Here is a 16,557-nt window from a genome sequence, read left to right as displayed (position 1 = left end):
GTTTGAAGCCAGGGACTGACTTCTCCTCTCCAGCTATGAAACTTCTAGATGACATCTTCTTCCAATAAAATGCTGCTTCATCTACTTTGAAATTCTGTTGTTTAGTGTAGCCCCTTTGTAAACTATTATTATCTTAGCAAGATCTTCAGGATAACTCACTGCAGCTTCTACATCAGCATTTGCTGTTTCTCCTTGTATGTTTATGTTATGGAGGCAACCCCTGTTCTTAAACCTCATGAATTAATCTCTCTTAGCTTCATAATTTTGGCTTACCTGGTGACTCAGTGGTAAAGAATCCGCCTGCAAAGCAGGAGCCCCAGGACAGGCAGGTTCGATCCCTGGATTGACATGATCCCTGGAGGAGGACATGGCAGTCCACTCCAGTATTCTTTCCTGGAGAATCCCAAGGACAGAGGAGCCTGAAAAACTACAGTCCATAGGGTCGCAAAGAGTTGGACATGACTGAGTGGCTAAGCATGCACACACAGCTTCTTGTTTTCGCTCTGCAATTTCCTCACCTCTCTTAGACTTCATAGAAATGAAGAGAGTTAGGGACTTGCTCTGGATTACCTTTGGCTTAAGTGAATGTGTTAGCTGGTTTGATCTATCCGGACCACTCAAACTTTCTCCGTATCAGCAATAAGGCTGTTTAGATTTCTGATTATTCAGTGTACACTGGAGTAGCACTTTTGGTTTCATTCAGGAACTTTTCCTTTGCTTTCACAACTTGGCTAACTGTCTGTTGAAAGAGGGCTGGTTTGGGCCCATCTAGGATTTTACATGCCTTCCTCAACTGAGCTTAATCATTTCTAACTTTGGATTTAAAGTGAGAGGAATGTGATTCTTTGTTTCACGTGAATGCTTACAGGCCACTGTAGAGTTATTAACTGGCCTGATTTCAATATTATTGTGTCTGAGGAAATTGTGAGGCTTGCACAGAGAGCCAGAGGCGAGTTAATGGTTGGTTAGGGGATCAGTTAGAACACACACATTTATTCTGCTCACCATATGGGTTCAATTTATGACACCCCAGAAGAACTACAACAGGAACATCAAAGATCACTGATCACAGTTCATTTTAGTATAGTAAGGATTTTAAGAAGTTTGGAATACTATGAGAATTATCAAAATGTGACAGATACTAAGTCAACAAATGCTGTTGGAAAATGGTGCTCATAGACTTCATCAATGCAGGGTTCAATTTGTACTTTCAACTGGCAAAACACTGCAGTATCTGCAAAGCACAGTAAAGTGAAGCAGAGTGAAGGGAGGTTTGCCTTGAACTGCTTGGGCTTCCCTGGTGGCTTAGACGGTAAAGAATCTGCCTGCAATTCAGAAAACTCAGGTTCGATCCCTGGATTGGGAGGATCTCCTGGAGAAGGGCACGACTACCCACTCCAGTATTCTTGCCTGGAGAATCGCTTGGACAGAGGAGGCTGGTGGGCTACAGTTCACGGGGTCTCAAAGAGTTGGGACACAACTGAAGTGTCTCAGCATGCATGCATGCAGTGGTTCTCAAGTCCAGGGTACTTCCGAGTCCCCTGCAGCACTTGATAAAGCTCATCTTGCTGGGCCTATCACCAGAGTTTCTGGCTCATAGAGCCTGGGATGGCACCTGAGAACTTGCATTTTGAACAGATTCCCGAATGATTCTGCTCCAGTTGGTCAGGGGACTCCACTTTGAGAACCACCCCTGTACTCTGACCCAGAGAAAAGGAGAGGGGTTTCTGGTGATTCTTCACCCCAGGCCTGAAACCCTACACCTAAAACGATGACAGGCTGCCGGCCCAGTGGTTAGTGGAGCTGCTGCCAAGAGAAACCTCAGAGCCAGCCACACCTCTGCCAGCTATTTAGGCTCTGAGTCAAAGTTCAGGCAGACCGTGGAAAATGTGGTTTTCAGCCGTGTTGCTGAAACCAAAACCTTTGCCCAATTTGAAGTGTCAAAAGCCTGCATCAAACCCTGGCCCTGCCTCCCTCTTCTGTGGGGACCTTTCTCCTCCTGATGTGAAAATTTCAGCTGCTATAGTGTTTGGGGCTTGGCAGGGAGGGACATTCCACAATAATGAGATGACTGTGATCTGGAGGATACCACAATGCCGCGTCTGTGAGTGTGGCGACTTCCTCTGTCAGCAAAGCTCCCTGCAACCTCCTCCACCAGGAGGCTGCCATTTCTCTCCTCCAGGGCTCTGAGTCAGGGTGGCTCTGACCCCGGGTAGCAGATTCTTTAGTGATGCTGTGTCCTCATACCGTCACATCTCATTGAGATCTGCCACTGAAGCTATCAAAAATAATAAAAGAGATACATCGCAGTCCCAAATCTCTTGCGCTTTACTGTGTAAAGAGAATCTTGCAGAGATATACAACCAGATGATTATGTATAGAACAAGGTTATGAATAGTATATTCCAATGCATTAATAGCCGTAGGAATTGACAGAAAATAGCAGGATAAATAAATAGAAGAGCAGTACAGATCAGAAAGAGCTTTGTAGAGCAGTGATTTTGGGTTGGTCTAGGGGGAGATTATTCTTTGCAACTTACTTTCTCTGGGGATACTACTAAGCATATTCTAGTGGATGTATACTGTAAGTTCAACTACATGACCTGGAATGCTAAGGAGAAGGCTTAGGACTTCCCTGGTGGTCCAGAGGCTAAGATTCTATGTTCCCAATGTAGGGGCCCAGGTCCAATCCCTGGTTGGGAAACTAGATTTCACAAGCTGCGACTGAGGATCCTGCATGCTGTAAACAGAACCTGGCAGAGCAATACAAATAAATACGTTTTTAAAAGGGGGAAAGGCTAAATAAGGTCCACCGTTCTCAATTTAATTAGGCAAAGCTATGTAAAGTGAAAGGAAGTAAAAGTGTGAGTCGCTCAGCCATTTTTGACTCTTTGCGACCCCATGGACTGTAGCCCACCAGGCTCCTCTGTCCATGGGATTCTCCAGGCAAGACTACTGGAGTGGGTTGCCATTCCCTTCTCCAGGGGATCTTCCTGACCCAGGTCTCCTGCATTGCAGGCAGATATTTTACTGGTGTAGCCACCAGGGAAGCCCCTAAGCTATGTTTACCCTAGGCTATTAAGATTTCTATAGAATGACAAAGGGTTTATGGGCTGATGGGTAAAAGCCCAGACTCTGGGCTTTTACCAGATTTGAATTCTGGTTCTACAACTTACTAGCAGTACACTCTCAGATAATTTACTGGGTTTCTTTAGGTCTCAATATCTTCATCAATAAAATGGGAATAATGATAATGCTTATATTATTTAGCTGTTAATGAGATAAAAGGCACTGATGTATGTAAAATGCCTAGAATGGCACATGATATAGAATATTGTTCACTAAATAAAAAGAAAAAAAACAGCCTAGTAGTTAATGAAGCACTTTGTATTTTTCACTAAACAAATCATCAAAATGAAATTTTAGATATATTGTGTTTGTAACTATAAAATTCAGTTATAGAGAGAATTCCTATGGTGTGGAAACTTCTCATTTTCAGATACTGGTGGGTAAGTGAGATGTCCTAACTGTTTAACTCTTAGAAAAAGCACACTGGAAGTGGAGAAAACATCAACTTTGGAGTTCAACAGGTTTAGGTGTAAATCCTGGCTGGGTCAATTCCTGTTAGATGACCTTGTGCAAGACCACCAGCCTCTCTGAACTTCATCTGTGAAATAAATGTCTATGATTTATTTAAAGCAACTCATAAAAGTTGAGGGCTTCCCTGCCTGCCAAGGCAGGAGGCACAAGAGCCTTGAGTTCAATCCCTGGGTCAGGAGGATCCCCTGGAGAAGGAAATGGCAACCCACTTCAGTATTCTTACCTGGAGAATTCCATGGACAGAGGAGCCTGGCAGTCTACAGTCCTATGGGGTCTCAAAGAGTCGGATATAACTGAGCGACTGAATGACAAAACAAGAATGATACAGCAGAATTGATGTGCACAGTGAAGGCACTGGCTGTGGTTTCCAATACAATGCTTGGCACCATGCAGAGCTAACAATTCTATTATTTTTCTTTATGAGTTATACATTACTTAGTAAAATGTCAATATGACGTCGGTTCAGTTCAGTTTAGTCACTCAGTTGTGTCCGACTCTTTGCAACTCCATGGACTGCAGCACACCAGGCCTCCCTGTCCATCACCAACTCCCAGAGTTTACTCAAACTCATGTCCATTGAGTCAGTGATGCCATCCAACCATCTCATCCTCTGTCAACCCCTTCTTCTCCCACCTTCGATCTTTCCCAGCATCAGGGTCTTTTCCAATGAGTCAGATCTTTGCATCAGGTGGCCAAAGGATATGAATTATGACATAGTAAACTTTGGAATAACCTGAAAGGAGTTGTTATGGAGGAGGAATGAGGATGCTGCAAAAGGGCTGCGTGGTGAGCAGGTTTCTACCTCTAATATGTTCCCTCCCCACCTTCCCAAGGCAGAGGCCAGGAGCTCGAGGATCAGGGGGCTTGGATCTGGGACAGGGGGACTGGAATCTTGGCTCCCGCTCATTTCTTAAGACAGTTGACTCTGCGGGAGCTGGCTCACCTATCCGATTGCAAACGGACAGGCTACAGTGAGTGCTCTAGAATAACATTCTCACCCACTGCCAGGATGCTTTCATGGGGAATCTCAGTTCTCCCTTACCTTTCAAGTCTCTGTTTCTTTCTATTGTTTTCAATATAGCATTTGAGAGAAAAAGCACAAGTCCTTAGGGCAGTAACCACATTTTCCCCCATCCCCTTACATAGCTCTTCATTTTTTTTTTTTTTGTCACTTTAAAAATGTCACTGACATAATTAATTTTTCCCTTGCAAGCTAAATTCGAGTGATGTCTAAATGCAAAATGTTTACAGGCAGTCTTGTACATTGGCAGCAGCAGCAACACCAATATATAAGGGAAACTAGTACACAATCTGAGGTTTTAGCTTTTTGTCATCCAGCTGACTTTTCTCACTTTTTCACAATGGGCCTTCTGTCTATTTCTCCATCTTTGAGCAAACAAAAACAGCTGACAGACTCAGGACCACACCTCACCTGGCCACCGCCAAGTTAAGGTCACATCTGTTTCTGTGCAGGTGTCTTCCCTTTGGCCTTGAAAGTTGACACGTCATTGATGGTTTGCTTTTCGGGGAATTAATTTGAGATCTCCATGTTTCTTGCAAGGGTATTTGGTTGGGTTCTGTAGCTTTCTCCCTGAGCCAATGAAAACAATGACAGGCAAACTGATCAAAGCTCCGTCATCTCCTTAACTATTCTCCCTGAAAAGTATTCATCCAGTCATTTGCTCATCTGGTCATCAAGTCATCCTTCCGTTTAACATAGACAACAACCAACCCCCTACGTACCGAAGAACACTGCTGAGCAGGCTGTCTGATGTAGAGTTCACAGTAAATGCCATCTGGGGACAATTGGCAAGGTGATCTGAGAGTCAGACACCATCTCAGGGTCAGCTCTGACCAAGTGGGCTCCTCACCTCCTGCTGGTTGTTGAGCCCCACTGATGTAAATATGGGGCTTCACAGGTGGTGCTAGTGGTAAAGAATCCACCTGCCAATGCAGGAGACACAAGAGACACAGGTTCAATCCCTGGGTGGGGAAGATCCCCTGGAGGAGGAAATGGCAACCCACTGCAGTATTCTTGCCTGGAGAATCCCATTGACGGAGGAGCCTGGCGGGCTACAGTCCATAGGGTCACAAAGAGTCAGACACGACTGATGCGCCTTAGGATGCACATGCGTGAGTAAAATATAACATGGGGACATTCTTCTCCCTTTTAACTGAGTACTCTTCCTAATCTTGGAGCTCCACTGCTCCTGGCTTGTGTGGGGTGATGATGGGCAAGGAGGTGCTTATCCATGCCTCTGTGTGTGTGCGTGTGTGTGTATGTGTGAGAGAGAGAGAGAGAGATTTGTTATTCAGTTGCTAATTTGTGTTCCACTCTTTTCGACCCCATGGACTATAGCTCACCAGGCTCCTCTGTCCATAGGATTCTCTAGGCAAGAATACTGGAGTGGGTGGCCATTTCCTTCTCCAGGGGATCTTCCTGACCCAGGGATCAGACCTGAGTCTCCTACATCAGCAGCCAGATTCTTTACCACTGAGCCATCAGGGAAGTCCTATGTGTGTGTGTGATGCATATATTGTATGTGGTGTGTATGTGCATGTGTGTGTGTGATAGGTATTTGTGGTACGGTGCTTTTGGCACTTTTAAAATCACTCCGAGCAGACTTGATTTTATTCAATAAACACGTTCAGTTAGAATAAAACCTGCCCAGGGAACAGAGGGAAAACCCACGCCCTAAGTCCAGAGGCAGCTGCGGGCATGGGCGGTGAGCCCCCCACCCCCCATCCGCCTTCGCACGGATGTAGCCGGTTCCAGGGGGACATCGCGGCGCTCAAGGGAGGAAAGCAGTCCAGCAGGGAGGCGCCGCTATCTGACAGCAAACAGGAGTGCCTCCTGAGCATCCCAGAGAGCTGGCCTGTCGGAGCACCGGGCCGGTGATGGATGACCCGGCGGTGAGATATCCCAGAGCGCAGGGGCGTTCCTGGGGGCGCACTGAGCCACGGGCCCAGTGAGATGCGCGCTCCAGGGAGTGCGGGGCTCAAGCCTGCGGCCTTGTGGACCAGCTGCAGGGGCCTGAGCGGCCTTATTTGGTATCAGAGCCGGCCCTGATGCTCGGCTCCGAGGTGCCTCATGAAGTCTGCCTGGGGTCTGCGGTTCCTCATCGCTCCCCAGTAAACAAACCCTGGGCGGGGAGCGGCCGGAGGACGGAGGCTGCCTGACAGCAGCCGACAGAGGCAAGGACTAATTTGGTCATGGGGAGCGTGGAGGGTGACATTTACTGGCTTTCGGTGTAGCTAACACAGAGCACACGGCCCTGGGTGTAGTTCGCAGAGAGAGATGCAGGGTCAGGCCTGGTTCCGGGGCTAGGCCCCCCTAGCCCGGGAGCTTCTCCACTCTGGGGGCACCCGTGTTTCTGGCCACCCTGGTTCCTTGCCCCTCTGATGCCCTGATCTGCACTTCCACCGGTCCTGGTGACCCCTCAGCATGTACACTGAGATGTCAGGACAGGTGTCAGAGGTAACATTCCCCCAGAAAAAGCAAGCCTACCCTTGAACAGGGAAAGGGTAGAATCCTCCTTTGGTGGGAAGAAAGCAGAGTCCATCACCTTTGGTTCCACCAGGAGGTGAACACATAATTCTACTAGATTAAAAATATTAGGAAAGAAGATTTTGGTTTCCAGTATTCATTCTCTGTTTTTATTTGAACTGGAGTATGGTTTTTGGGCTTCCCTGGTCAGAGGTTAAAGCGTCTGCTTGCAATGAGGGAGACCTGGGTTCGATCCCTGGGTTGGGAAGATCCCCTGGAGAAGGCAATGGCAACCCACTCCAGTATTCGTGCCTGGAGAATCCCATGGACAGAGAAGCCTGGTGGGCTACAGTCCACGGGGTCGCAAAGAGTCGGACACGACTGAGCAACTTCACTTACTTACTTACTTACTTATGGTTACTTTAAGATATTGTGTTAGTTTCTGCTGTACTAGAGAATCAGCTGTAGTGTACATATATCCGCTCCCTCCCTAGCCTCCCTCCCACCCTCCACCCCATCCCTCTAGGCTGTTACAGAGCACTGCGCTGAGCGTCTGTGCTATAGAGCAGCTTGCCACTAGCTATCTATTTTACACATGTGTTTGTGTTAGTCGCTCAGTCATGTCCAGCTCTGCAACTCCATGAACCATAGCCAGCCAGACTCCTCTGTCCACGGGATTCTCCAGGCAAGAATCCTGGAGTGGGCTGCCATTCCCTTCTCCAGGGGGAACTTCCCAACCCAGGGATCAAACCTGGGTCTCCTCCATTGCAGGAAGATTCTTTATCATCTGAGCCACCTGGGAAGCCCATTTTTACACACGGTAGTGGATACATGTCAATGCTGCTCCCTCGATTCATCCTACCCTCTCCTTCCTCTGCCTCCTCGTTCAGGTATTCATCCTGGAGCTGGGAGGTCACCAGACACTCTTTTATAAAAGGTGAGGTATTGGCTATTTGAGGTTTTGTGAGACACAGGGTTCCTGCTGCATCGGGCGAGTTTGCTCAGCAGTGCCACAGGGACCCCGGGAGACTGTGCAAACCAGTGGGAGGGGCTGTGTTTTCTGAGACTTCCCTTACAGAAGCAGTCAGGGTGGGGGGAGCAGGGAGGGTGGTGTGCCTGGATTTGCCCACCCCTGTTTGAATTCATCACCAAATATTGAGTGGATACCTGCATATTCTAGGACCTGAGAAAACATTGATGACTTCAAGACAGTTATGCTGCCCCAGTAGAGTTTATAACCTATGTGGGGAAAGAGACCAAAACTCCTAAATAATTATGTAATAGCTGACAGCTCGGGCAACATGCTCTAAAGGAAAGGGAAGGTGAGTGAGTGAGTGTTCCCATTTATTCAGGCTCTTTCTCTTCAAGCTCCAGTCTTTCATTCAACTCTGTGAGGACCGTGACCTCAAAGATCAAGTTTATTTTTATGTACCCTGCACCTTGCAAAACACTTTCTGATGACTACTTCCTGATATTCTGGCCAATGCAATTTGATAAGATGAAGAAACTGAAGACATACAACTTTGTAAACAGGTAATAAAACTGACTACTTGTGGATGATATGCTTACATTCCTAGGTAAAAAGTGCTATAAACAGTAAGAAAATCAAGCTAATAAAGGGCTGTGCATACTTTATAATAAGGAAGAGGTTTGTTAAAATAATGAAATATGTAGCTTACATATGAAAACATATATAAACACATACACATATACACACACGTATAAAACATGTGAACGAAAACAACAAAACAAAATACTTAAGAATGAACTTGGGAATGTATGTTACCTACAACAAGAAAATTTTAAAAATTACTCCTGAGGGACAGAAAAACACAAGTATGCCAAATGGAAACAAACTCATATTTTTGAATGAGAAGGCTCATTGCTATACAGATATTAAAATTTCCAATGAAAATTATGTATGTAATGTAAACCCTGTGTGTGTGTTTTTTTTTTAAGGGATGTGATTCTATTGAGAAGGGACTAGTTTCCATGGCTCTGCAATGTAGCTGGGTCCTTTGCTTCAGGATTTCTCACAAGCTTGCAAGGAAAATGCTGCCAGGGGTTGCAGACTGCCTCTTCAGGAGGTTTGGCTGACTGTCTGATTCCAAGCTCACTCATGTGGTTACTGGAATATTTGGTTGCTTCAGGGATGTTGAATGGTTGGTCTCCATTCCTTGATGGCCACCCTTACTTCCTTGCCTCTCCTAAGGGAATCTCAGAGCATGGTGGCTTTCTTGAGATCAAACCCGAGAGAAGAGGCAAAGAGAGCATTTGAACAGGTTGAAGTCATATTCTTTTATAGCCTAATAATAGAAGGGGGGCTTCCCAGGTAGCTCAGTGGTAAAGAACCCGCCTGCCAATGCAGGAGACACGGGTTCGGACCCTGGGTTGGAATGATCCTCTGGAGAAGGAAATGGCAACCAACTCCAGTATTCTTGCCTGGAAAATCCCATAGACAGAAGAGGCTGGCGGGCTACCTTTCATGGGGTAGGAAAGAGTCTAATATGACTGAGCACACATGCCTAATAGAAGTGATATTCTATAACTTTTGCTCTAGTTTATTTCTGGCAATAAATTACTAGTCTAAACTCAAGAATTGAGAACTGCACAAGGGTGTGAATACCAAGAGACAGGGCTCCCCAGAAGCAATATTGGAAGGCTGCCTAACAAAGCTCATTGTCATCTCTCTAACTGCTCCCTGCTATTTTAATTCCCTGCATAACATTTATCACTATCAGATGTGTCCCTTGTTTGTTTATTTGTTTGTTGTCTGTGTCCACCCTCTGGAATAATGTGTCCATGAGTGCAGAAACTGCCAGTTATCATAGTAGGTGATCAATAATGGTTGTTTAATAAGGGAATGGATCAATGCGTGGCTTGGACATACCTGAGAAGTTGGCTGAGGTTCCCCGGGAACTAGGCAGGCTGTTCTGCCTGAGAGGGGGTTGCCGAAACCAGCAAACATTTTGGCCGAAGCCGGAGCAGTCAACCAGAGCTTCTCTGATTTATTTTACAGCAGATGTTCTTTCTGCTCTCTGACCTCTGTCCTGGGGACAGCAATTTAGAAAATGAAGGGGTGGCAGCACATGATTATGCCACATACACTTATTTAATTGAAGTGATCTCATTTGTAATAGAGACTGCAAACCGGGCATGAGTCCTGAGCGGCAGCTGCTGTTCTCCCTGGGCTCTTCACCTGGGCTCAGAGCTACATGAATCCTTCTCTGTTCATCTCACTTCTGCTTCCTTGCCTTTTCCCTCTTCATTTTTCATCCTGCATCTTCAAGACTACTTGTCTTCCTCCTTCAGCACTTAAATTTTAATTATCCCTTGCTTCATGACTTCATGGGGCTTCCCTGGTGGTTCAAACGGTGAAGAATCTGCCTGCAATGCAGGAGACCCGGATTCAATCCCTGGGTCAGGAAGATCCCCTGGAGAAGGAAATGGCAACCCACTTCAGTACTCTTGCCTGGCTAATTCATGGACAGGGGAGCCTGGTGGACCTCAGTCCATGGGATCCCAAAGAGTTGGACACGACTGAGCTACTAACTTTCACTTTTTTCATGACCTTATAGTCTTCCATTTGTTGTTGTTGTTTAGTCGATAAGCCATGTCCTACTCTTTTGTGATCCCATGGACTGTAGCTCGACAGGCTCCTCCGTCCATGGGATTTCCCAGGCAAGAATACTGGAGTGGGTTGCCATTTCCTCCTCCAGGGGATTTTCCTGACCAAAGGATAGAACCCATGTCTTCTGCATCTCCTGCACTGGCAGGAGGATTCTTCACCTTTGAGCCACTGGAGGAACCCCTTCCATCTGATCAACGTGCATAAATTCTCTTCATGGCTTAGATTTCAGCAATCCCGCAAAAGATGACATAGAAGGGAAGTCTGAGCCCATCCTCAGAATCTGTCTCTCCCACAGCTCACTCACATTCTTTAGCTCCAGAAGGTCGTGAAACTTGCACTGAAGTGGCTATGCCCTGTGGTGTGCTCTCTTCAACCTGGACATGCAATAAGCAAATTGTTAAAGATAATGGTTCTCCACTCTTTCCACAATTTCCATTTTCTGGGCCATGTGCTACCCTCCTGTTATTTCTTATCCCTTTCCCCAAAGCATCCTTGGACTATAGGCTCATCCAGAAAAATAAGAACCATTAACTTCTGTAGTGATTGTGAATTTTAATCACAAACGCAGATGTTCAGATAATAAAATTTTCTTTTAATGTAGTCAAAGATGTTCAAGCACATCGTTTTTAGAGTCAAGTAGCTTTATAATGTTTCTAACAGAAATAGCAGACTGTATTCACCTCTCTCACTTGTATTTCCACCTTAGAGAGGAGGCCACTTTCAACCTGGCTAGCTGATTTTTCCTGGGATAACCCACATGTTTCTATAGGGAATCCATATGCATCTATGCCTTGATTTTTCCTTTTTAGGCATTATCTACTGACTTCCTAAAGTGTAAAATGAGAAATCAGCTCTCTGACAATCCCCACTCTTAATGCCGACATGTCTATACGTACACCCTCACACCAACACACCCACAACCCCCTTCCTTCAATAGTGATGATTTCTGTGCATCATGATGCTAGATTTCCTTTTTGTAATTTTTTTTTTGTTTTAATGTTATATGCCTTTGTCTAATTAGAAATCTAAGTAGTCATAGCATTCTACATATTCCTAACTGAAGGGTAAATTCCTCCATATATATATACATGTGAATATTCATTGGAAGGACTGATGATAAAGCTGAAGCTCCAATACTTTGGCCACCTGATAGGAAGAGCTGACTCTTTGAAAAACCCTGATGCTGGGAAAGATTGAAGGCAGCAGGAGAAGGGGCCGACAGAGGATGAGATGATTGGATGGCATCACTGACTCAGTGGACATGAGTTCAAACAAACTCTGGAAGATGGTGAAGGACAGGGAAGCCTGGCGTGCTACAGTCCATGGGGTCACAAAAAGTAGAAATGACTTAGCGACTGAACAACAACAATATGGAAACATTCATTAGGAATCTTTTAATCATCCTCCTATACTGAGCTAGATCTGTGCATAGATGTTCCTGTGGCCTTTCCTTTTATGATCATCCTGGGAATTTGCCTACTTCCTTTTTATTTCTTTTGGTTTAAATATTTTTACTTGGAACCTATTTCTTCCTTTTCCATGATTAATTCCTAATTTATTGGAATTCATCCTCCAACAAAGAGTACATGAGAAGCAAAATTTTGATAATGTATTTATCTCATGGTGTTATTCTCCACTTTTGTTTAAATGGTGATTTAAGTACAAATAGGATTTCAGGTCAAACATAATTTTTCCCATGATGATTCTGAAGATGTGACTCATTTTATTCTATCTTCTTCTGTTGTCTTGGAAAGACTCTGCTTTAGTCACCTCTTGCTGAGAAGGAAACTGCCCCAGATCTTAGGGTTCAAATAAGGATTTATCATTTATCATGATTCTTCAGGTTGGCTGGTGCTACTTTTGCTGGATTCACAAGAGGTACCTTATATGATAGCATTCATCTAGAGCATAGCTTGGGATTGGCTCAACGGGACTTTCTCTGCTTAGTGTTCCATCCTTCAGAAGGCTGGTCTGGACTGGGCTTCCTCACATGGTGGCAGCAGCTTTCTAGAAAGGCAAGACCCCAACACATTAGTAGCTTATTAAACATATGTCTGAAATGTATTTTCTGATACCCAATGGCCAGAGCAATTTACATAGCCAAACACAAAAACTTTGAGAGTTGATTATACAAGGGAGTAGGGTACTGGGTGGGGGGGTTGATTCACCAGGTACCATTTGAGCAACAACCTACAACAGTTTACAGTCCAGCTTCAAAGATTCACACCCCTCTATATGCAAAACACTCTCAGGCCCTAACAAGACCCCCACCCTGACTCATCAAGTCACATCACTGAGTTTGAAATTCATGATCTCATGGTCTATATCAGACCTAGATATGGTGCAGGTTCTGTGAATGCTTCTCTTTTTGATCTGGAGATTTGCAAATTAAAAAGACATGCAATTTGCCTTTCACACACACACAGTGGTAAGAGAGGGATGTGGTAACTGCAATGGGCACTGAATAGTAAGAGTAGAGACAGGAGCACCGAGGTCACTGGTCCAGAGCAATTCTGAAATCCAGCTGATTACCTATCAGGGCATCAGGTTAAGCCCAATTCTGTCCCTCACAACAAACTGTGGAAAATTCTTCAAGAGATGGGAATACCAGACCACCTGACCTGCCTCTTGAGAAATCTGTATGCAGGTCATGAAGCAACATTAGAACTGGATATGGAACAACAGACTGGTTCCAAATTGGGAAAGGAGTACATCAAGGTTGTATATTGTCCCCCTGGTTATTTAACTTATATGCAGAGTGCATCATGTGAAATGCCAGGCTGGATGAAGCACAAGCTGGAATCAAGATTGCCTGGAGAAGTATCAATAACCTCAGATACGCAGATGACACCACTCTGATGCCCTTATAACAGAAAGCAAAGAACTAAAGAGCCTCTTGATGAAAGTGAAAGAGGAGAGTGAAAAAGCTATCTTAAAACTCAACATTCAAAAAACTAAGATCATGGCATCCAGTCCCATCACTTCATGGCAAATAGATGGGGAAACAATGGAAACAGTGACAGACTTTATTTTCTTGAGCTTCAGAGTCACTGCAGATGGTGAGTGCAACCTTGAAATTAAAAAATGCTTACTCCTTGGAAGAAAAGCTATGACCAACCTAGACAGCATATTAAAAAGCAGAGACTTTACTTTGCTGTAAAGTCTATAGTCCTATAGTCAAAGCTATGATTTGTCCAGTAGTCATGTATGGATGTGAGAGTTGGACTATAAAGAAGGCTGAGTACCAAAGAATTGATGCTTTTGAACTGTGGTGTTGGAGAAGACTCTTGAGAGTCCATTAGACTGCAAGGATATACAACCAGTCCACCCTAAAGGAAATCAGTCCAGAATATTCATTGGAAGGACTGATGCTGAAGCTGAAGCTCCAGTATTTTGGCCACCTGATGCCAAGAACTGACTCATTGGAAAAGACCCTGATGCTGGGAAAGATTGAAGGTGGGAGGAGAAGGAGGTGACAGAAGATGAGATGGTTGGATGGCATCACTGACTCAATGGACATGAGTTTGGGTAAATTTCGGGAGTTGGTGATGGACAGGGAGGCCCAGTGTGCTGCAGTCCATGGGGTGGCAAAGAGTCAGACACGAATGAGCAACTTAACTGAACTGAACTGTTCCTCAAAAGTAATTCTCCAATTCATGATTTTCCATGGTTTGGGGTTTTGCCCTCTCAGGATGCTTCCCTGTGAAACACTTTCTTTCCCATAAGAAGTAGCCCATGTTCTCATCAGACCAGTTTTCTCAGACTCCTTCTTGACTATAGAAAATTGAGAACTCCAGAGGTATCTTATCTTTTTTAATGATTTATGCCCCTTTAGTCCAATCTTGTGTAATACCTTTAAACTTTTTGTGGTCCTTCTACAAATCTGATTGTTATTCACTCCATGTACCAAAATTCACGACTATAATTCTTTTCAAGAGAACTCTCTCCACTTTTGTCCAAGTATACATTTGCAGTGAAATAACACTTTTGAGATTTTTAGAAGTGCTTCTTCCTAGTTGAGAGAATCTATTAATCTGAGGTCTAAACAAAGGTTCTTATGACCGAATCTTTGATTTACTCTTTACCCTGAGGCCACTTTTCATTTTGAGTCTTGTGCCTGCTAGAGAGCCTGGAAATATTAAACAGTTTTATTTTCTGACCACATAAGTCTTGATTGGAAATTCTGTTCACATACTGAATAGTTCTCTTTAGCTCAATTCTGTCTTTCCATATCTTATCATATACAACTAACAGAAGCCAATTGGCACTTGCAATATTCTGCCTAGAAATGTTATCTGTATGTGCAGGTTAATTTGGTACATTTTTTTCCTCAGGTAAATGCAAACAGTTGTTTTGCCACTTGTTTCATTACTACAAAACATGGAGCACCATCTTTTAAGCCTCTGGTATCAGTTTTATCCTTGCACTTCCTGCCTTCATCTATAAGCTCCTCATTATCCTTCCATCATCCCCCTTTGCCCCTTGAAAAACCCAGCAACTCATGTGTTTTTACAGCAGTACTCTATTTCCAAACCACTTTTCTGTTTTAGTTATCTATCTATGAAAACAAAGTCCCATAAAATGGGATGGATATGCAAAACACTTTACAAATTTGAGGAATAACTTTTATTATTATTTAAGAAGACAGTCTGATGATATAAAAACTGGTCTGTTCTGTGAAAATGGTAGAAAGAGTGTGAATACCAACCTATGAACATTGTTCACTGATTTTTTTTCCCTTGAAATGTGATATCAGAGACCTTCAATGTCTGCATCCCCTCCAAAGGCATAGTGCAAGAGAACTGAGAAAACAGGTGTTTTGTTTTTTTGTTGTTGTTCGGTCGTGTCTGGCTCTTTTGCGACCCCATGGACTGCAGCACCCCTGGCTTCCCTGTCCTTCACTATCTCCCGGAGTCTGCTCAAACTCATGTTCATTGAGTGGATGATTTCATTCAACCATCTCACCCTCTGTTGCCCTCTTCTCCTCCTGCCCTCAATTTTCCTCAGCATCAAAGTCTTTTCTAATGAGTTGGCTGTTTACATCAGGTGGCCAAAGTCTTGGAGCTTCAGCTTCAGCATCAGTCCTTCCAATGAATAGTCAGGGTTAACTTTCTTTAGAATTGACTGGTTTGATCTTGCTGTCCACAGAACTCTCAAAACTCTTCTCCAGCATCACAGATGTGAAGCCTCAAGATGTGTATTTAATTAGAGAGTTGATTGAAAATGCATTTAACTCAGCTGGTAAAGAATCCTCTTGCAGTGCAGGAGACCTGGGATTGATCCCTGGGTTGAGAAGATCCCCTGGAGAAGGGAAAGGCTATCCACTCCGTATTCTGGCCTAGAGAATTCCATGGGATGTATAGTCCATGGGGTCGCAAAGAGTTGGACACAACTAGCGACTTTCACTTTCACTTTAGGCAAATTTAGGAAAGATGGGTTGGTCTACATTTGCTCCTGTGAATGGGTTTCAGTAACAAATATCAAGCAGGGATTTAGAAGAGCTGGTTCCCAGTGGCATCTCTGACACCAGGTGGATGATCTGGGGCAGCCACCTCCTTGCTCTGTGTTTGCATATGTGATGTGGCAAAGTTCAGCCACCTGCTCTCCATCATCTCCCCTAATCTTAACAGTCAATCACAGAATAAGTTGAGCCTTGAAACAAATCTCTATTTGGAGTCTGGACTCAGCATCAGAAGAAGTCAGTGTCACTATTTGGGAAAACTCCAGAGACAATTTTCATAAAATATCTAGAGTTATTTTAGTGCAGTACCATAATAGTCCTAAGTTTTCCTTTATTAGTAAACTTGTTCGCACAGTACACTGATGGGGTAAACCTCTTC

Source organism: Cervus elaphus, chromosome 11, assembly GCF_910594005.1.
Source record: "Cervus elaphus chromosome 11, mCerEla1.1, whole genome shotgun sequence".
In the NCBI taxonomy this organism is placed as follows: Eukaryota; Metazoa; Chordata; class Mammalia; order Artiodactyla; family Cervidae; genus Cervus; species Cervus elaphus.
The sequence above is the reverse complement of the archived record's forward strand: the minus strand, read 5'-3'. Positions refer to the sequence as shown.